The sequence below is a fragment of the Saimiri boliviensis genome, chromosome 7, assembly GCF_048565385.1.
Source record: "Saimiri boliviensis isolate mSaiBol1 chromosome 7, mSaiBol1.pri, whole genome shotgun sequence".
NCBI lineage: Eukaryota > Metazoa > Chordata > Mammalia > Primates > Cebidae > Saimiri > Saimiri boliviensis.
Window position 1 is genome coordinate 59696233 of NC_133455.1, and position 22358 is coordinate 59718590.

At 37.3% G+C, this 22358-nt stretch overlaps 1 protein-coding gene and 1 pseudogene across 1 annotated transcript in view; one reads left to right on the top strand and one right to left on the bottom strand.

The window, feature by feature from the left end:
• TRHDE (thyrotropin releasing hormone degrading enzyme) overlaps positions 1–22358 on the bottom strand; it is a 406810-nt gene that overhangs the window by 343290 nt on the left and 41162 nt on the right. The window lies entirely within an intron of this gene.
• On the top strand, positions 10238–10643 carry LOC101052664 (small nuclear ribonucleoprotein Sm D2 pseudogene; annotated as a pseudogene).

A 22358-nucleotide genomic window follows, 5' to 3' on the forward strand; every position in this document is an offset into this window, starting at 1 on the left:
CTTTACAAAAGGCTGTTTGGTAAACAGAACTGTTCATTTGTTTTAATGGCTTTCTTTCTCTAGATTTTTCCTATCTGGGATTTGAATAAACGTGTAAAACTACATAAACCTCTGAAGATAAAAATCTAAATCTCTTTAGTGGGCAGTGTTAAAAGAATGTTGGCTGCATGAGGATAAAACTGGAGGGTACAGATTTAAACTGAAGAAAATAGAATTTCATTTAGAATTAAGCCTTTTAAAAATAACAATGTTATGTCTACATAACACAAAATAAGGGTTTTTTCAAGTTAAAAATAAATGAAGCAAATGACTATGGACAACGTTTTTGTCAAAAGAGTTCCACTGAGTTTCATTCTGTTTTTCTTTTCTTAAATTATTTTTCCATTTGGATTCAATTTGCCCCTCTTTTGTTATCCCCAAGAAGAATATTTTGGCTCAAAAGTTCCCAGTTGATGATCCACACTCTGAAAGTACAACCTACCATACATTTAGAATTAAGATCACTAGGGGTTCCTGAAAAGTCAAGCCATACCTGATGTCCAGAATGATGTTTGTAACAGAAAAATAAGAGAACATCATCTAAGTATAGTTATCCATGAAGGAGCTTTATAAAATAAAACTGAAGATGGTGTCATAGGCCTCCTTCTGATATAGAAATCTAGAGATGAAAATGGAGATCTGTAAAGATGCAAAAAGGGAAAATAATTTACTGCTTTAGGAGAAAGTTATCCTCAATATAAACTTTTCATTTATGCAGTGGCATTCCACCCCTTTCCCTGACTCTAATTTCTCCACAGAACCAGCCGGTCTTTCACCATGTCACAAACGGAACATAGTTCTCTTGTACCTGCTGGAGTCTGCACTTCCCTACCTAACTCCCGAGCCTTGATCTGATGACTCCTGTGGGCCATATTTAACAATAGAAATATTCAGCTCATGCCTAACTTTTCACCTAATTTCTCTTCCATGTATCATTCCCTTTTATATCCTTCATGACATTTTTACCTCTACGTGAAAGGCCCATTTCTCCTTCGCTGTAAATCATCTCCATCACCTGTACCTCCCCTCCTCTCTGAAGCCTTCCTCTATTCAGGGAAGCAGTATGTAAACAGCAGAGACTTTGGTATTAGGGAGACGAAGCTTCTAGTCCTGGCTCTGACACATTTACTTATTTCTGATTCTGTCATTTAACTTCTCTGGGCCTCAAATGCCTCTAAGATTCTTGTCAGTTTTTAATTGAAATTAACAAATAAAAAGTATCTAGTAGGTACTCACTAAACATAAATTATTTTGTTTACTACAGCCTCACTACTCAATTTTGTTAGACCCTTTGTTTCCAAGAAAGAAACTGAATCAATGTTATGGTAAGGATAAACATGCACAGGAAGTGTTGAACAATCTAGTGTCAGGAAGACCATGGGTTATAGTCAATTTTGATCTCAGAAAGCATAAAACTTTGTAGCAAAGCTAAGCCTTGGGGTTTTCAATAAATATTTTGCCCTTAATGTGACTGAGATGGTCATTCTGCATCTACTTCTCTGCTGCCATCTCTATCAGCCGGATTCTCCTTTCCATCTCTCTCTCTCTCTCTCTCTCACTCCATAATTTCGTCTTGCAAGACACCCATCTATGACAACCCAACCTCTCTATACATCACAACTGCCTCTATCTGGCCTTCAATTCCCACAGTTGTCTCGTTCTGTAACTACTCCCCAGTTCAAATTTGCTAAGAGGAAATCGGATTGGGTCAGTTCGTATTTTGGCACCGAGCTTTTCTAAGAGTCAGTCACAGCCTATAAACTAGCTTCTTCTGTGTCAGGTGCCCTCATATAATCCAACCATTTGCGAAACTGAGTGAGGGGTTAGAGTCAGGATCACCTGGAGCAAACATGGCTGTGAAAAAAGCAGCCCCTTCAGCACCATGATCACCTAAATGGAGTTGTGGGAAGGACAAAACTTAAGAATGACAGCAGGTAGATTACTGTCCTTTTCTTAGAACTTATACAACTTTCACTACCACATGTTCTAAAGCTTATTCTGTTAGAACACATTCTAAGGGACAGCACAAAGTGGAAAAGAGGGTTACGTGTAGTTAATCTGGAAAATTATTCCACACCAGGTGATTCTAACAAGCTACTCTCAACCATCCACATCCAAGTGGAAAACCACTGCTCGATAGGATCTAATTTATCCTTTAATTACACATCACTTCTTACTGTTTACTACTTCAATTTTAGTGGGCTTTCCCAAGTTAGTTATTAGTTCTTAATGGTGGGCATTGTGCTTTACATAGACACATTTCTGTAACCTTTCTCTTTCCCCTTTCCCAAGATCATAGGAAACCACGAGTGCTACATTAAGACTTTCATTTATAAATATACATAATTTTAGACTGGAAAGAACTTCGGAAATCTTCACTCTACTTGTTGATTTTAGAGATAAGAAAAAATAGTCCAAAATAATAAAAATGGCTAAATAGCTTCTCCAATCTTACACAGCTAATCAGTAACACAGCTAAAACAAGAACCCAGGTAGGCCAAGTCCCCAACCAGGCTTCTGCACCCCCTATATCTACCATTATGTAATACACAAATGCAGATAACTCGAGTCCTAAAAATGTATTTACGGTTTATCACATAGCTAGCTAGCACTGAGTTTGTCAGGTATTTCTTCTAATACAGAAATAGTATCTGCAAATCTGTATGCATATTGAAAATCAATCGATCATCTCAGTGTTTTCATAAAACACTTATCACCATTATTCACAGCTCTTATTGCTGTAAAGTTGTTGCAAACACTGAATTAGCAAATACTGAATCATTGCCCCTGTGGAAAATACAAATTTAAGTTAACATGAGCCTCTGGTCGCATTTTTGTCAACTCATCAATACATAACTTTGTTTGATATTTATTTCTGTTAAAAGCAGCTTATTTAATATATATTGTTCATTAACACTGAACTCATGATCAACGGCAATATAACTCATGCCTGTATAAAGTTTATCTAACACACTATTTTCTTTATAAAGCAGATGGCAGCCTTCTTGTACACAGAAACACTAGATAAACATTTAAGCATTACGTTTGGGGGCCATTTTAAGTAGCGATCCTTAAATAATCACCAAGAGAAAGAGACCCTGCAAAATGCAAGAAAATAAGTGACACTAAATAGACCACAGAAGGAATAACTGTTGATAGCACCAGGGCTGAAACAAATAGCTAGAGCATCTTCTTCTTCAATCTTAGCTGAGAAGATTGACCTCAGGTGACTCAATTTTCTTGCCATTCTGTCCACATCTTCTAGTGACCATGAAAGCACCACAAACATTGATTTGGGAGTTACAAATACATTTTACCAAATAGGAGAATTTTCAAATAAGAAATCTGCAAAGAAAGAGGATTGACTGTACATCTATAGACTCGGTGAATAAACTGTGTCCTATTTTGTCTTCGATACTTTGTGATCTCCTATGCATAAGAACTACTATAATTTAAAAAAAAAAAGAACTACTATAATAAGCAGTCAACAGTTCCTTTGATGTTAGTGGAACATAGCCTCTAGGACTCTTGGGCTGTGTGTGTGTGTGTGTGTGTGTGTGTTTGTGCGCATGCATGTGTGTATAGATATATATGTGTGTTATCCACAACTAGGCAGAGAGCACCAACACTAAACACTAAACAAAATTATAAATTATTCACAAAGGGTTATTTACAAATACTGCTATTTTTGTACTTTACAACTATATTAACCTTGCATTTTAATGTACACCTCTATAATCCATTCACAGTAAAGAGTGCCTCTAAAAAAACAAAACAATACATTTAAAACATAATGTACATATGTTTTAATTATACTCACCAGAGAAAAGGCTTTGTACTACTTGGTAAAATAGACACACCTTTACTTTCTAAAAATAACTTACAAATGCCTTCTTCCTTAGATCTATGTAGACTCAAACACAAGATGAATTTTGAAAACACTTTCCAGAGCAGAAATAGTGAACAAGTCTCTCAAAGGTCAAATATCATGTTTGGTTTTTCCTTGAACAGGGTTAACCCATTTTACATATTTTTCTAAATTCGGAACTAACTGCAAAAAGTTATAAACTGATAGAACTTACAAGAATTTAATTTCCCAAATTATTTTGAGAAAAATTATCTGTGCACACCATCCCCAGTTCTTCCCCAGAAGCCATCAGCTGGCATAAACAGCGGCTGCCTCTTGCTCAGGGCACTTGACCCCTCTTGTCATCTCAGTTTCTACCATTCACTACTCATACTGTGGCCGAGTGTCAACTGCCATTTTGCTATTGTAAAATTAAAAGATAAGCATTTCTATTACTAATGCCTCTATTGAAAATGACATAAAAATTGCTGAGAATCACAAGTTTATTTTTCTCTCACCCTGCTCATTCTTATTGTCATTCGAGATGATGATTCCTGTTCTGCACTAAGGTAGATATATTTCCCACCAATAAGTTGAAATATCCTTCACTTAGAATCAAAGCTTAATTAATAATCTTGCTTATAGCTCTTTACAGTTTACAAAGGCTCATGCATTATCTAATTTGATCCTTCTAATAAAGCTAAGTTGGCTAGAGCAAGTATTTTCACCCTCACTTTACCATGAAATGCAAAACTTGCAATGATTAAACAGCTTGCCTGAGGCCACACAGCGAGTAACAGACCAAGAAAGGTGAAATCCAATCTTCTGATTTGAAATCCAGAGCTTTACCTAATATACTCTGTTATATAAGCAAAAAGCCTGACCCATATTTTATCACATATTGCATTTTTTTAAATATATCATTTTTATTAAGGTAACACTCTGGAGTGACAGAAATGAGGTGTTGCTTTTATTTTTATATTTCACATAGAAATGCCAATGCAATTCCATTAGTTGCTACACACACACACACACACACACACACACACACACACACACAGTCAACCCTCTGTATCTATAAGTTCTACCTCTGAGGATTCAACCAACAACAAATAAAAAATATTTGGGGAATAAATGAAAGGTTCCATCTGCTCTGAACATGTACAGATTTTTTTCATGCCGTTATTCCGTAAACAATACACTATAACAACTATTTCTATAACATTTGCATTCTTTTAGGTATTGTAAGTAATCTAGAAATCATTTAAAATATACAGAAAGTGAGTACAGATTGTATGCAAATACTATGCCATGTTATATAAGGGACAATGGCATCAGCAAATGTTGGCATCTATAGTGGGTCCTGGAACAAATCCCCCAGGCATATTGAGGGAGGGCTGTAGGTATATGTATGCACATGCCTCTCTGTGTATGTGTAGGTACACTGGTGTATGCATATACACTCCTCATTCCAAACAAAAACTGAAACAATTTACAAGACTAGATTAATTGAGAAAATCATGTGTAAGGGAAAATAAAAGTAGGGTAGATAAAATAACATCAAAGGGTTCAAGTTTCACCTGGAGAATAAATAAATAAATAAATAATTTTTTAAGCCAGAGGTATCATTAGTACCATAATTAAATACCATAATTATCATATACTTTAGGAGGGAGTGTTATTTTACTCTGAACTTCCTAGCAGTCAGTAGAAAGAGGGAAACATCATCAGCTATTCAATTCAATTATGTCCAGGAGGGGAAAAAAAACATGTTATTAATTTTTAGGAAACATTTTTTTCCCAAGAGTCCTCATAATGTCCCCTTTGGGCGATATAAAGAACTAGATTATCCACAATATCAAAACAATGCATAAAAAATAAACAATGGTTCTTATTATCTCTCAATGCAAGCCGCCAGCATAATGCCAAATCATGGTTCAGTAAAAAGCAATCCTGCGAAGAGCCAACATAGTCCAGCCCAGGTACTCAGAAAATCTGAGGGCCACATTAATAAAAACAGATAGGTGGTGATAGATGATAAATAGAGAAAGACAAAGAGAGATGAGGTTACCACCTAAGAAAGTATCTAGAAAAGCATACCTTTCCGGCATTCCATATGTACCATTTTTTTCATCCAAGTTTTGATTAAGTATTGAATAGAAAAGAGTTCGAGGTTAAAAATCTCTGACAAGTTCTTGACATACAAACATTTCATGTTGTTGATTAAAGTAAAATCCATAACTTCTGATGGTCTACTGAGGTATGCCTAGGTTTGATGCCAAATATGAAATAAAGAGACCCACTCCCACAGTCCTGCAGAGGAAAGTCAAGGAAGGAACTGAGGTCAAGGTAAGCAGCACTTCTCTTTCCACCTAGACAGCTGACCCCTCTATGAGACATCAGAAAGCAACAGAGGCTACAGCACTTAACCTCTCTTCTGAGCTTCAGTCCTGTGTCATCAGCAGTCTGCTGGACATCTCCATCTGGCATAATGTCTGCCCTAAAATGTGCTTTTCTATTCCTGTATTCCCAGTATTTAATGGTGACCTCCCATCCTACCCATTCATTTAATCCCAAGCCATGGTACACCATCCTGTTTCCTCTCCCTACATTTTTTTTTTTTTCTGAGACAGAGTTTCAGTCTTGTTACCCAGGCTGGAGTGCCATGGCGTGAACTCAGCTCACCACAACCTCCGCCTCCTGGGTTCAGGAAATTCTCCTGCCTCAGCCTCCCGAGTAGCTGGGATTACAGGCACGTGCCACCATGCCCAGCTAATTTTTTGTATTTTTAGTAGAGAAGGGGTTTCACCATGTTGACAAGGATGGTCTCGATCTCTTGACCTCGTGATCCACCCACCTCGGCCTCCCAAAGTGCTGGGACTACAGGCCTGAGCCACCGCGCCCGGCCCTCTCTCCCTACATTTAGCTCTCACCAACTGTGCCCTCTCTTCGTGCCTATTTCTACTATGTCAATTCAGGAGAGAAACTCCTCATTTGCCCTCCAGAGTCATCCTACCAGTGATTTCTCTGCCATTCCTTTTTCACACATACCCTCCCCCAGTCTGATAGAGTAATCATTACAAAATGATAATAATAGCATTTATTGATTGAGATTTTACCACCTGCCAGGAATTGCTCTAAGTACTTATTATTTCATATATTCCTCATAACTCTGAAATAGTTCCACTTTAGACAAGGAAATTAAGCCCCCCCCCTCCAAAATAAATAACTTTTCAAAGATCCCTCAGCTGAGACATAATGGAGCCAGAATATAACAAGGATCAGTTAGAATTCACACACTGCACTCCTAGCAACTGAAAACGAGAAGTGTCTGACACCTGGGAGAGCTGGCCTCACACTCACAGCTGAGCCATGATGTTCTCTTAGGCAAAACAATCTCAGGGAACATCAGCACTGGCCAAGGTCACTGTGACTGTGATAAACTGAGACCAGCACCAAGACCAATTCATAATCGTGTCTAAGCACACACACAAACAAGGTCACTGTGCAAATTCACAAAAATATCACACATCACCTTCTCCCAGCTAATATGAGTGACTGTTGCTTTCTGCCAATTACAAGTTTAGGCCTACACTTGTCTGCCTTCCTTCTAGATAAGATGTATTGAGGAACCAAGTCACTGTATTGTCCTGTTTACTGAGAGCCTTATCTAGAATGTACCCCCATTTCTTTGGACTCCACAAAATCACCCAACCATAATCCAAATCCAGCAAGTATTTTCTAACACCCTTTGAGACACAGCCCTGCCATTGCTCTTAGCTTTGTACTTTTCCCTCATTGAAGCATATAGTAAATCCAACTTGAACAATTAAAGACGTGTTACTGGTGGTCTTTGGTGAAAGGACATTGACAGTGCTGTGCTGTCCTGCCTCTAGTCATGATTCTCTCATAATGAAAGCCCTTTGATGGTTATAAACTCCTTACATGGAAAAGTTTTAGCTCATGGGAAGAAAAACTCACTCCCCCAACATCGTATCTGTGCCGTGTTCTTCAGCCTCATTCCTACCACATCCTTCCTCCTGCCCCTTCACCCCTGCCACCCATCTTGAACGTCTTACCACAGCACTGTTTTCCAAATATTTCATACCTTTACATATGCCACTGTTATGCCCTGAATGTTCTTTGCCCATTCCATCCTCCAATTCCCCCCTTCTCTAACCCCTTCCTTACCCTGCAGGCTGACATTGGTGTCCCTCTTTCATGTACCTATAGTTCCCACACCTGTTGCTATGGTTTAAATGTTTATGTCCAAAATTTAAACTTAATCTCCAATGCAATATTAAGAGATAGGGCCTTTAAGAAGCAATTAGGAGCCCTCAAAAATGGGATTGGTGTCCTTATAAAGGGGTTATTGGAGCCTGTTTGGTCCTGTTTGCTGTGAGAACACAGCAACAAAGCACTATCTTGGAAGCAGAGAGTGAGCCTTCACCAGACGCCAGTTCATTCAATCCCAAGCCATGGTACACTGTCCTGTTCCCACTCCTAAGCCTTAGTTCTCACCAACTGTGTCCTCTCTCCATCCTTCCTTCACTGAAGCATACAGTAAATCCAACCTGAACAGTTAAAGATGTGTTACTGGTGGTCTTCTGTTAAAAGACATTGACACTGCTGTGCTGTACAGCTTCTGATCATGATTCTCTCATAATGAAAGCACTTTGATGGCTATAAATTCCTTACATGGAAAAGTTTTACATGTACCTATAGTTCCCACTTCTCTGAAGGACTTCTCAGCCTCCAAAACTGTGAGAAGTAAATTTCTATTGTTTATAAATTACCCAGCCTTCAATATTGTATTATAGCAGCAGGAACAAACTAAGACACCTGTATTACAATATTTATCTGTCATGTTAAAATTCTCATTTAATTTGCCCACTCGTATCTCCCTACCCCACAAGAATGCATACTCCAAGCATGTAGAGATTATACCTTGGTCATCTTTAAGGAAATACAGTAGAAAAACTATGAATTTTAAGTCAAATGAAGCAGACTAAATTTACAGTTCTGCCACTTAGAAGTTGTATAAAAATAGGCAACTAATTTTAACTTTCTAAGACGGTCTCATCACCTATAAAAATGGAATTATGATACCCTCAGAATTGTTGTTAAAACTAAAAGTTCCTAATATAGTGTCTGATGCTTAGTATATGTTTAGTGAATTTAGTAGTACAGGGCATAATAAAAACACATAATTCTTCTTTTGATATTTATTAGGCTCAAACATCTTCATCTTTAAAAATTACTATATTTTACTTTCTCAGGAATTTGAGTCTGTATTAAATGCTATCCTATATGAGCTACGACAAGATAATCATGTAACTTATACACCATGACACATTTCCCTGAACAATCATCCCATTTTCAACTATACACCAAGGAGAGACTACAGAGTCACTTAATCCAATGCATTCTTATTTTTTAAATAGATAAATCATATCATATTTATATGATGGGATCTTTGCTACCTGCATCAACATGAATAAATTTTACAACCATATAGTGAGTGAAACAAGCCAAGAATAAAGGAGCATGTATGGATGATTCCATTTATACAAGATTCAGAAACACACAAAAACTAATTTACGGTGTAAAAAGCAGGACACCACTTTCCTTTCAGAACGAGGTGGAGTTCGTGACCAAGAGAAACCTGAGAGGGCCATGATGGGTACTGGTGGTATTCCTGATCTATGTGGTAGTTATTGGGGTGTTTTCATCTTGCAAAAAGTCACTGAGACATAAGCATATGACTTGAGCACATTTCTGTATGTATATTTCAGTGATAGCTGTGAGCATTCGCTATACACTGTGTAGCTTCCAGGCTCTTAGTGTACCTGTTCACAGGCAATGCCCTTATTTTTAAAATGAGAAGGTGCAGCAGCATAACTACCACAAAGTCATATAAAAAATCCATGACTCAGAACTAAAACCTGCAAGTACTGATTTTCTTGCCAGAACTCTTGATTTATGTGTGTATAATGCTATTCCAAGTAAATATATCAGTGTCTTTTCAAGGAAAAAGTTCCATAGATTTCGTGCATTCAGAAGCTGGAATAGAATATGTTCAATGAGAAGCTACCCCTTCAGCCATATCCCAGCTATTATGCTGGCAACTGGCAGAACATCCTCTGAATCTAGGAAAATTTGCAAATCAAGGCCAGGTCTCAATCCACAGCTGGCACAACACATTTCTGTTTGAAACGGAATTTATGTGTGTTTTTCTCCCCCAGCTAAATTACATATAAACGAGGGAAAAGATCATTGAGCATCCATTTAAAGTAACCATAATTCCAAGGCCACACAATGCAATTAAAATGCTGCAGAAGAGCAGCAACGCAGAGGAAACCGGAGTGAACCAAGAGCTTAGGGACCAACATGAGCCTCCTCAACAAGCCCAAGAGTGAGATGACCCCGGAGGAGCTGCAGAAGCGAGAGGAGGCGGAATTTAACACGGGTCCACTCTGTGCTTACTCAGTCCGTCAAGAGCAACACCCAAGTGCTCATCAACTGCCGCGAGAGTAAGAAGCTCCTGGGCCGCGTGAAGACCTTCGATAGGCCCTGCAACATGGTGCTGGAGAACGTGAAGGAGATGTGGACTGAGGCACCCAAGAGCGGCAAGGGCAAGAAGAAGCTGAAGCCAGTTAACAAAGACCTCCACATCTCCAAGATGTTCCTGCGTGCAGACTCAGTCATTGTGGTCCTGAGGAACCCGCTCATCGCCGGCAAGTAGGAGCCACCTATCCCTGTCAGTCAACAGAACTCACTCCCCTGTCCTATAGAGACCGCTGCCACTGGTGATGAGAATAATAAAGCTCTGTGGTTTTTTTTCTAAAAAAAAAAAATGCTGCAGAAAATCAGGCTACATGGCAATAATGCTTCATTGCCAGCTCTCCTTTCCCATCAGTACCCGCAGGCTGATCAAAGTGAGTTAGGGGCAAGAGGACATCAGGCAGTGCTGCCTAACTGGAAGACCCAAGGCTAGACCAAAAGACACCTAGGCTCCTTGGCAGGCTCAACCACCAGTCTTGGACTCCTGTGGCCAGCACATTTTCCAGCAGCTCTGCAGATGTGCCTCTGAGAGAGTTTGATTTGCAGATCATCTGCTCAGGTACAGAGAGAAAGTGCATACCATAATTTTACAGCTACATGTCTTAATATCCTGCAGCACTTTACTGTTTTAAGTATTTAGACGGCAATAAGGCTGGAGCTATGCATAACTAGATGCTGATTAAAATGCACAAGAAATCATGAGTTATGGCACAGATGGCTGCTTGAAAAAAATTTAAGTATATATGGACTTACGAAATCTAAACTACTTGTTCCATAAAATATTGCCACCTTGAGGAATTTCTGTAAGACCTATCAGTTTGTTTTTTTCTTACAAAATTAGCAGAAAGCAATTCTTAGCTATCACTTTAAAATACTTTCTAATCTCCCCAGAGTCTAAAGTAAAAGTTTATCTTCTTCACCTAAATTATGCAAAGGTTTTTGAGGCAAGTAGCTGAGAAACTCTTCAAATGAGTCAACTTGTTTTAAAAACATAAAGGACACAGTTTCCCTTTAAATTGAACAAAAATATTCTTTTAAAAAGCTAAGGGTTAAAATATTCTGAATACATTTTAAGAAATCATCCTAATGTAAGTTACACAGATATAACTGCCCAAACAACCAAATAGCAACAAGTTAACTTGGTAAATGTGTAATTAAAACATGAATTATATTAAAAAGGTATTTGTAGTTCAGTGAGTGCAAACTTGCCATCTAACCACCTGAGCATTAGTCCTAAATGCACTGTTTTAAAAAATGTTTTGTAAGTGTAACCACATTTCCAAATCCCAATTCCTAATTCTAACATTTAATCAGGGAAGCTAATATGGAATAAAAATAAAAAGACACAATGCCAAACACAAAACATTAAACTCACAGTTACCAGGCATCTTTACTTTTAAAAAGTCTGATTTTTTTTTTTAATATACTTGCCACAATTCAATATAAATTTCACCAGAGACTCTTGGTAGGTCCCAAGGGAAGCACTCCACAGAACTACAAACTCTAGATATATCAAACCCAAAACTATCATTTCAGTGTTTCCTACAATTTTTCCTTTAGTGACATTCATTTGAATCAGTAGCAACTTTATGCAAATAAAATTAATTTCATATTCATGTACTGTGTCTACAGTAAATGCTGCCATAGTACATAATGTTTCTAAGAAAAATATTATATATGAATGGCTCATTCTTAGTGCATTTAATTTGCAAAATCAACCGGAAATCCAGAGCAACAGATTTTAAGTTTGCAATTTATAAGGTTTTTTTTTTAAAAAGAGAGAGAGAGAGAAAGAAAGAGAAGGAAGGAAGGAAGGGAAGGGAAGGAGGGAGGGAGGGAGGGGAGGAAGGAAAGGAAAATAAAAGAGAAAAGAAAGGAAAAGACCAGATGTCTGGTGTTCTAGTATTCAATTCAGCTCACATGTGATAAAACACAATTTTTTGTCAAGAACTGCTAAGGGTCTGAGATTTTACACTGCTTGCAAGTTAAGAGTTTAGCCTGCCACAGTTTCATAGAGGCTGACAAAAGACATGAGACCCTTGGGTCAGAGAAAAATAACTTTATTATTCATAGAAGAGCAGGCAGCACGAGCTACATTTACATATGGGCTCTCCTTGCTCCCAGGTCTTGAGGGAGTGATACAAAGCAGATGGATGCTGCACACACAGTGGATCTGAGCAATCCCAAGCTTGAAAAATCCTCAATCTTATAAAGTGAACTGTAAGCAAACTTGCCTAATCTTTGTCCCTAAAGGAGTTTGTCCGGATCAGGGAACAAATTTGCCCTCTTCCCCAGAGGTAGACACTATCTCTAGCTTTGAAACTTATTTACTATGCAAACATCCTTAAAGGATAATCCAGAATTAAACAAAAGGTTTCACAAGACTTGTAGAAAAACCTTAGAGAATTGTCCCCCAAAAGTTTTGTGCTATATATTTCATACTTCACTAAGATTATTTATTCTAAATACTTCTACACTTTGCTTAAAAAAAAAGATGTTCTAGAGAAATCCAAGATGGCTGATCACTAGCAGCTCGGGATTGTAGCTCCCAGTGAAAGCGCAAAGAACGAGAGGACGCCACACCTTCTTCACATGAATTCTTGTTGCTCACTTACCAGGAGATTCCCAGAGGAGGAGCCCCACGGGTCCCCAGCGCAACTCTTGTGACCTGCGAAGTGGTTTTGCCGGCGCCTTGGAACGTCGGTTCTTGGTGCAGAGTCAGAAAAGCACCATCAATCTTAATGCCGCCGATTTAGTCGGCGCAGTGGGTTGCTCAGATTTTGGTGCTGAGAATCAATAAGGTGGACGTCCACTCAGAAACCCAATTACAAAGACGATGATTATGAAGACCACAGATGGATAAATCTACAACGAAGGGAAGAAAACAGCCAAAAAAAGGCTGAGAATACCCAAGATCAGAACGCCTCTCCCTCAGCAGGGGATCACAGTTCCTCATCAGCAACAGAACAAGGTTTGATGGAGAACGAGTGTGTTCCAATTACAGAAGCAGCCTTCAAAATGTGGATAAGAAACTTCTGTGAATTAAAAGAACTTGTTCTAACCCAATCCAAAGAAACTAAGAACTTTGAAAAAAGGTTTGAGGAAATGTTAACAAGAATACACAATTTAGAGAGGAAAATAAGTGAATTGATGGAGCTGAAAAACACAAACGAGAACTTCGTGAAGTATGCACAAGTTTTAACAGCCGAATTGATCAAGCAGAAGAAAGGATATCAGAGGTCGAAGACCAACTCAATGAAATAAAACAAGAAGACAAGATTAGAGAAAAAAGGACAAAAAGGAACAAGCAAAGTCTCCAAGAATTATGGGACTATGTGAAAAGACCTAATCTACGCTTGATAGGTGTACCTGAATGTGACGAAGAGAATGAATCCAAGCTGGAAAATACGCTTCAGGATATTATTCAGGAAAAATTTCCCAACCTAGTAAGGCAGGATAATATTTAACTCCAGGTAATACAGAGAACACCACAAAGATATTCCTCAAGAAGAGCAACTCCAAGGCACATAATCATCAGATTCACCAGAGTTGAAATGAAGGAGAAAATACTAAGGGCAGCCAGAGAGAAAGGTCAGGTTACCCACAAAGGGAAGCCTATCAGACTTACAGCAGATCTCTCAGCAGAAACCCTACAAGCCAGAAGAGAGTGGGGACCAATATTCCACATCCTTAAAGAAAAGAACTTTCAACCCAGAATTTCACATCCAGCCAAACTAAGCTTCATAAGTGATGGAAAAATAAAGTTTTTTGTGAACAAGCAAGCACTCAGAGATTTCATCATCACCAGGCCTGCTTTACAAGAGCTTCTGAAAGAACCACTACACATAGAAAGGAACAAACAGTATCAGCCTTTCTAAAAAATACCAAAAAGTAAAGAGCATCAATATAATGAAGAACTTACATCAACTAATAGGCAAAATAGCCAGCTAATATTAAATGGCAGTATTAAACTCACATATATCATTATTAATTCTAAATTTAAATTCACTAAATCCCCCAATCCAAAGACAGGCAATTTGGATAAAAAACTAAAACCCATCAGTATGCTGCATTCAGACCCATCTCACATTCAAGGATACACAAAGACTCAAAACAAGGGATGGAGAAAGATTTACCAACCAAACAGAGAGCAAAAATAAATAAATAAGAAGCAGAAGTTACAATTTTTGCCTCTGAGAAAATAGTCGTTAAAGCAACAAAGATCAAAAGAAGCAAAGAAGGACATTATATAATGATAAAAGGATCAATGCAACAACAAGAAGAGCTAAAGATCCTAAATGTATACGCACCCAATACAGGAATACCTAGACATACAAGACTAATAAAGAGACTTAGACTCCCACACAATAATAGTGGGAGACTTCAACATTAATATTAGACAGATCAATGAGACAGAAAATTAACAACGATATCCAGGACTTGAACTCAGATCTGGAACAAGTAAATGTAATTAACATTTATAGAACTCTCCACTTTAAATACACAGAATATACACTCTTATCAGTACCACATCATATCAACTTAGAAGTTTAAACGAAATGTTGGTTGGCTCCTTGTTTGTTATTTCTTCCCTCAATTTCTTTTATGTCTCCATTATTAAGGACAATTATAGGCATACCCATATTTAGACTGCATTCTAGCCCAGGCAATAAAGCAATACCCCCATTCTCTCTCCCTCTTCCTCTTTCTCTTTCTTCCTCTTCTTTATTCTTTTTCTTATTATTCTTTTTTTTTCTAAAAAAAAAAAAAAAATGTTCTAGGAGAATACTTTTTCCATGATAAAATGGCGCAGTTTGGAGTCAACAAAAAGAAAAAAATATAAAAATTATTACACCCTCTCGATGATAGAATTTCAGTACAGTAATATATTTTGGGCTGTATCTTATACTACCACAGTTATATCACATTTGCTTAAGATAGCTTTTTAAAAAAACACTCATTTGAACATTTAAGAAGTATTAAAAATATTTTTGTATGTTTTAATTGAAATAGAAGGACAAAAGGAAAAGAAAAAATACAGAGACAAGAAAAAAATCTTGTATTGATATTTGGTCTATCAGGTATTCTACAGTACCAAGAAATTCTGAAAATATTTTAAAATCTGTCAATATGCTGAAAGCAGCCAAATATTTTGGTTTTAAGAAAACAGTAGAACTATTTATCTGGCCCAGTTGTTTGAGACTGTAAATATTGCCCACAATAATGAAATCATAAACCTGATAGCTCTAAAGAATTTGAATGTTTATATTCCAATCAAATACAGTTTAAAAGGCTTATATCACAAGAGTAAAAATATTTCAAATGGCTAAAAACAAAGAACGAAAGAGCTTCCTCTTTCTCTGTCTGAAGGACAGAGGAAAGATGACTTTCTTTAAAAGTTTTTTAAAATTTTAAGAAAAGTTTTGCTTCAAGATCCTCAAAAACTAGATGTTTGTTGATGTATATTGGCAGACATGCAGGAAGGAAGAGGGAGGAAGGGGGAAAATAGTGGAGGTGTGGGTCACTACTTTATTACTTAATAAAATTCCTGGACCAAATGCTTTTTCACTACCTAAGAAGCTGATGTTTTATCTCATTTTCTTAAGTGGCATATCCTTAAAAAGTGGAACTATAACCTTTGTGACATTTTATTAAGGTTTGAGAGAATAATATAGCCCAGTGAAATCTGGTAAATTTGTGGCCTCCCGGAAACTGTGTTCATCTTCTCTGAGTGAAGTAACGGGAAATGGTGGTAGGCTACCAATATTACCTTTTTAACACCCACCACACTGTTCCATAATAACCGAAGTATCATTTGTTGTGTTATTTATTTTTATTATTTTTAAAATAATGGCTGAGTGCTCTTGGACCATAATTAATAGCAAGCTAGAGAAGGTCTGGTCATTACTTTACAGGAAATGTCTGACCTAAAGGTCATCATATTTATTATAAGTTGTTCTAACCTCCTAAATATAGAAAATGAAAAGCAATTCCTGTTATTTGTTGAACAATTGTACATAATCATAAAGTTGATGCTCTGTGAACAATATCAATACATTTAGCCAGTAGATAAATAGAGCATAAGGGATGACGCTGAAAAGTCATCATGCCGCTTAATGAGAAGCAATACAGGAAATCAGCAAGGTGAAGTAATTGACTATGGCCTTTGAGGGCAGTCATAGCTGCCCTGACTTTACTAGCTGTGTGACCCTAGAGAAGCTTTCTTTTGGTTTGCATATCTGTAAAACGGATAACAGTACCTACTTCTCAGGGTTTTTGTGAGGATTAAAGCAAAATGTATTTTAAGTGTCTATAACACATGTGGCAGAAACTCGGCAAGTATTGGTTCACTTTGCTTCCATTTCTCTCTACATGCTAATGCTGCAATCCAGACACTGAAATTTACATAATAGTCTTAATGAAGAAAATAAGAATTTTTTTAAAAAAGGAAGTGTAAGAAAAGATGCCTTACTGGAAGGAAAGTACTAAATGATTTGATGCTATCACAGCAGACAGCTAAATAATGAGTTTTATTCTTCCCCACGTTACAGGAAGAATTTATATTGCCCCTCAATTGCCCATTTTGCTGTCAATTTTTTCTCCAGCTTCTGTATTACCGGATATCTACCAAAATGTACTGACTCAACTATGATACTCCAAATTGGCCAGCATAATGAACAAAATAGGATTAATACTGTCATTATTATCATTCTCATCATACGGATTAACTGAGTTTCTCCCTGACAGTAGGTAAAGCTATTTAGTTAGAATCCCATTAAAGTATCACTTATTTGATGAATAGTCAGCAATATTTACTGAATAGCAAGTGAAAAACATTCCGTTTTTCACTTTTGCTTGATTTTCAAAGATGTTAATGTGCTGATTCCATCCACGAAGACTGCACCAGTAGCCCTAGCTGCTCTAAGTTATGAATGAAGCCTGTATCTGTAAACTCATTAGCACCATCTTTATTCAACTGCCCATAGACGACCACACTGTAGATGCATAGACTGATTTGTTCACACATGCACAGATGATGGATACATCTGGATGTCATTGATAATGAAGTCCAATAACATGTTTCCAGAACCCATTTAAAAAATAGCTAATTGATATAAATGACTTTCTGGAAAAGACAAAACAATGGGAAAAGGGAAACGATCAGTGGCTGCCAAGGCCTGGAGTCGGGGTAAGGGAATGACCACAAAGAGACATGAAGTGATGCTAATGTTCTATATCTTGATTGTGGTGGTGGTTAACAACTATCTGCATTTGTCAAAATCCTTAGAACTATATACTCAAGAAGGATAAATATCATTGTATATAACATATATATCAATAATTTGGCTTTAATAAAAACTAATTGGAAAAGGGAAAAGAAAGTAGCATACCCAGAGTGACAAAATATGCTCTGATTTTTTTCTCCAATAATACTTCAAGAAGCTAGAATGCAGAGTTGTCAGAAATCTTTTTTAAAAACTTGCAACATTTTATACATGAATAAATTCTTGACTCAATACCATTAGAGGTCGGAATCAGCTGAAATTGGTATTGATTAGGCACGGTCAAATTTCCACTCCACATGCTAAGGAAGGAAATAGATCCATGAGGAAAGCAAAAACTTCATTTTAATTAGGAATTTAAATGGCTGCTTTCTCGCCATTTTTTTTTCTTCAGAGCTACAAGTTAAAAACATAGTCATATAACTATATAATCAAAAGTATTATAACAATAACTGACAAAACATTTTCAGTTCCCAGTGTGGCTCTACATTTATGTAAACATTTCATATTTCATAGCATTTTCACACTTACTGCTTTATTCTATTTAACTGGAATGCAATTAATACATTATGTGGAAATAGAGTGTTTCAAAGTTATGGAATACTTCTATGTATATTATGCCATTCAATTATCAATAAAATATATGCAGTCAAGATTATTAAACCTATTTTACAAGTAAGTGAAAAGCAATCAGCAACGGCTGAATGGCTTACCCACAGGTGCAGACCGAAGGCTCTGAATTTAGACACGAGACTCGAATTCAGGTTTACTGACTCCTAATAATACAAGCTAGACTTAGGTATTGGCACATACTAAGACACTTAATTTTCACAACAACACTATGAGGTGAATACTATTATTGTCTCCCTTTAACAGGTGAAGAAAGTCAGACATAAAAGGGCTATGTAACTTGCACAAGATCACACAGCTAGAAAATCCAAACACAGGCAATACAGGCAATAGAGCTCCAGATTCCACGGTCCAGCACCATGAACTACTGTGTGTCATAGCATCTTCCATTATTCTTGTGCTGGGCATACGTCCCAGTCTCACAGATGTATATTCTCTCCTCATTAGTTTTAATGGAAACAGAATTGTATTAACAACAAAATAGAATGATCAGCGTTTCACTGTATTATTTTAAATAGGACTTCAGATCTATCAGGGAAAATAAAATGTTCTTCACCTTACCTCTACCCCTTGACTCCTGACTCTGACCAGTTTCCTGATCTGTTTAAACTTCATGGTGCATAGCATAGCATCAACCATTCTATTACAAGCATTCAACTTCCTGATTTTCCCGTCTTTCCTCTACACCCTCTGCAAATTCTCTCCAGCATCAAAAAAAGAGCAACTGGAAGGAAAAAAAATACACCTTCTCATATTTTTTCTCCTCTGCATCTCTCAACATCTAAATTGTTCTTGCATTTGACTGAGGAAATTGAACTATCAAATATGAATTCTTCAATTCTCTCCAGGTATAGTAATATACCCCTTATCTGCATATTAGACCACCTCATCTCTTTTCAAGGAAAAGCTGTTTTTCCTCTTGTTTCCAGTTATTCCCCAACTGTGCTTTTTGTCCCAGCCCCTTATCACTTTGGGGGCCCTCTTGCATCATTGATCACATCTTTCCAATAGTTTCAAAATCTCCCTTTCCTCTGCTTTTTCCAATCAGCACATAACACATGCTAAAATTTAAAATTTAAAAAAAAAAATCCTTCCCTTAATCTGTGTCTGACTCTCTTTCTCGGACTTTCTCTTCACAGACAAATAGCTTGAAAGAGTAGGTGTTCTCTGTCTTTCCTATTCACCTCTTCTTTGCTTCTCAAACAAATGCCATCTGCCTTCTACCTCAAAAATGACTTTGTAAAAAGGCTCACCAGCTCAAACTCAGTGTACCAGCTACTAGGGACTGGAAACAGAGGGAGGAGCAAGAGGAAACTTCTGGGGGTGATGGAAACTGCCTTGATTGTAGCAGTGGTTTTGCATCTGTCAATACCCACTGAATTGTTCATTTTAAAAGGGCGCCATCACTGTACATAAATTATACCTCAAAAAGTTAATTAAAAATAAGCTCAGTGTGACAAGAGTTCTAATATTTAAAAAAGAACAAAGAAATGAACTTGAAGTGGATTAGAATTATCAAAAGGTGAAGTCAGATAAATTATGCAACTAGACACTAAATTGAGATGGGAGTTTCCTCTCAACTAAGTCAGAGAGGGAGTAATACTGGATTAGAGAAGTTTCTTTATGGTATGATAACTTCATATCATACCATGATCACTTAGTCTTTACTTGTGAGATTTTAGATAGCATAACAGTTTTGAAAAATATATAAAAACAATACTTAATTGGACATTTTATGTACCACCTTCTTTTTTTAAAAAAAAATGAGTGTATAACATTAAATTATTACTCAATAAAAGCATTTTTAGAGCTACTGACATAATCTAGACTGGGCTTGTTAGTTTCTGACAAGGTAATACACTGCAAGAATAGATAAAAATTGAAGAAAAATTGTCTTCCACATGCCAAGTACTTTACACATGTAATCTCATTTTATCTAACAAGCTTTTATTATGCTTATTAGATTAGATTACTTATTTAAAGTGGTTAAGTAACACAGCTAACACATAGTAGAATCAGTTCCAGAATCTGTCAAACTTTAAAGTCCTTCCTCTGTGCCATACACATCTACTGACATAAAATGAATGAATATTCCACATGCCTGTTAAATGATCTCTCTCAGATATCAATTGTCTGTAGAAGTTATTGGCAAATACCAAATCTCAGGCAATTTATCCTCACATTCACCCACACGCACATGAAGTACCAACAGTCTATGGGACCAGAGGAGAACAAAATGTGCTTCAGCCACCAAGAAATGCAGGAGTCAGAGTTGCACTGCTCTTAGAGCCCAACTCATAGTCTCTCCAGGTCCTCCTTCCATAATGATGTAAACCAGAGGATGATTTTCAAGAAAGCAAAAAATACACTATCAGTCTTGATTCTCCTGAAGCTTCCAGGCAGTTATTGGTGGGATCCTAAGCACGCTAGACCATATAACATGAAAGAGACAGGCATAACTAGAAACAAACAAAAATCCTACCTTGACCATAAGGCATGTGATTTGTAATAAAAACTTCATTTTTACAGGTGCACATAAAATGTGTTAGCTGCAAAGTTCATCCTCAAAGCCTTCATTAATTGCCTTGTTAAGTTATTTAGTATTATCCATTTAAACAATGGAAAGATTTTCATTTTAGTTTAAGTTGAGCTCATTCAGAACTGTTCTTTCTGTCAACAATGAGCAACAGCTCAGCTGTTCCCTGTATAACCTGGAAATGGTAGGCATTGTATTAACATAAAACAGAGTATTCCTTGAGTTCTCTCATTTTCTCACAACCCATATCAAATACGTATCATGAATTCCAAAAGTTCTGCCTTCAAAATATATCCCAAATCCCACTACTTCTCTGCACTCCACACGCTGCAGAAACCACTTACATAATTTCTCTGCCCCCAGCCTTACCCCATTATAGTATATACCCACACTCCAGCCAAAGAGATTCTTTTGAAATACAAGTCTGGCCAGGTGTGGTGGCTCACACCTTTAATTCCAACACTCTGGGAGATGGGTGGATCTGCTTGAGGCCAGGAGTTCCAAACCAGCCTGGCCAAGTGGAAAAAACCCATCTCTACTAAAAACAGATATAAAAAAAATTAGCTGAGTCTGGTGGCACATGCCTGTAATCCCAGCTACTCGAGAGGCTAAGGCATGAGAACTGCTTGAGCCTGCGAGGCAGAGGTTGCAGTGAGCCAAGATCGCACCACTGCACTCCAGCCAGAGCGAGAGAAGGAAACTGTCTCAAAAAAAAAAAGAAAAGAAAAAAAGAAGTCCGACATGTTACTCCTCTGCTTGAAACCTTCCAAAGGCTTCCCATAGCACTCAGACAAAAAGTAAATGTCCCTATACTCACCCATAAGGCCCTACCTACACATGTACACACACATACACAATCATATCTGATCTTATCACCTACCATTCTACTCTTCCTCCTAATGCCTTTGCAACACCTGAAACATTCTAGGCATTCCCCTGCCTCAACTCCTGTTCCCTCTGTATGAAATCCTCTTTCTCCAAATATCCCAAGGTCCACTCTCTCTGTTCAGTCTCTCCTCAAACACTCACATTCAGAGAGGCCCTTCCTAACATCTTATTTGAATTGCATCGTTCCTTTTCTCTGCTTTGCTTTTCTCCTTGGCATATATCACCATTTTATATATTGTACATTTTAATTTTTCTGTCAACCTTGCCCCACTGGAATAGAAAGAATGTAAACTCGGTGAAGTTTTGCCCATTTTATTTATTCTGTCCCAGTGCCCAGAATAGTGCCTGGAAAAATGTGAAACTTCAAGTAAGTATTGGTTAAAAGAACATTATTGCATGACTGAATAAATTAAATCATGATACCTACACAGACAACACTGCTTATGTTCTTGTTTGCTACTGCTGAAGTATGTACTACTTACTCTAATACTGTTGCCAAGTTGTTTAATGTAAATTTAAAATAAATGAGAAATTAGGGCAAAAGTCTGCCTTACATAGTTCAACACTGGAA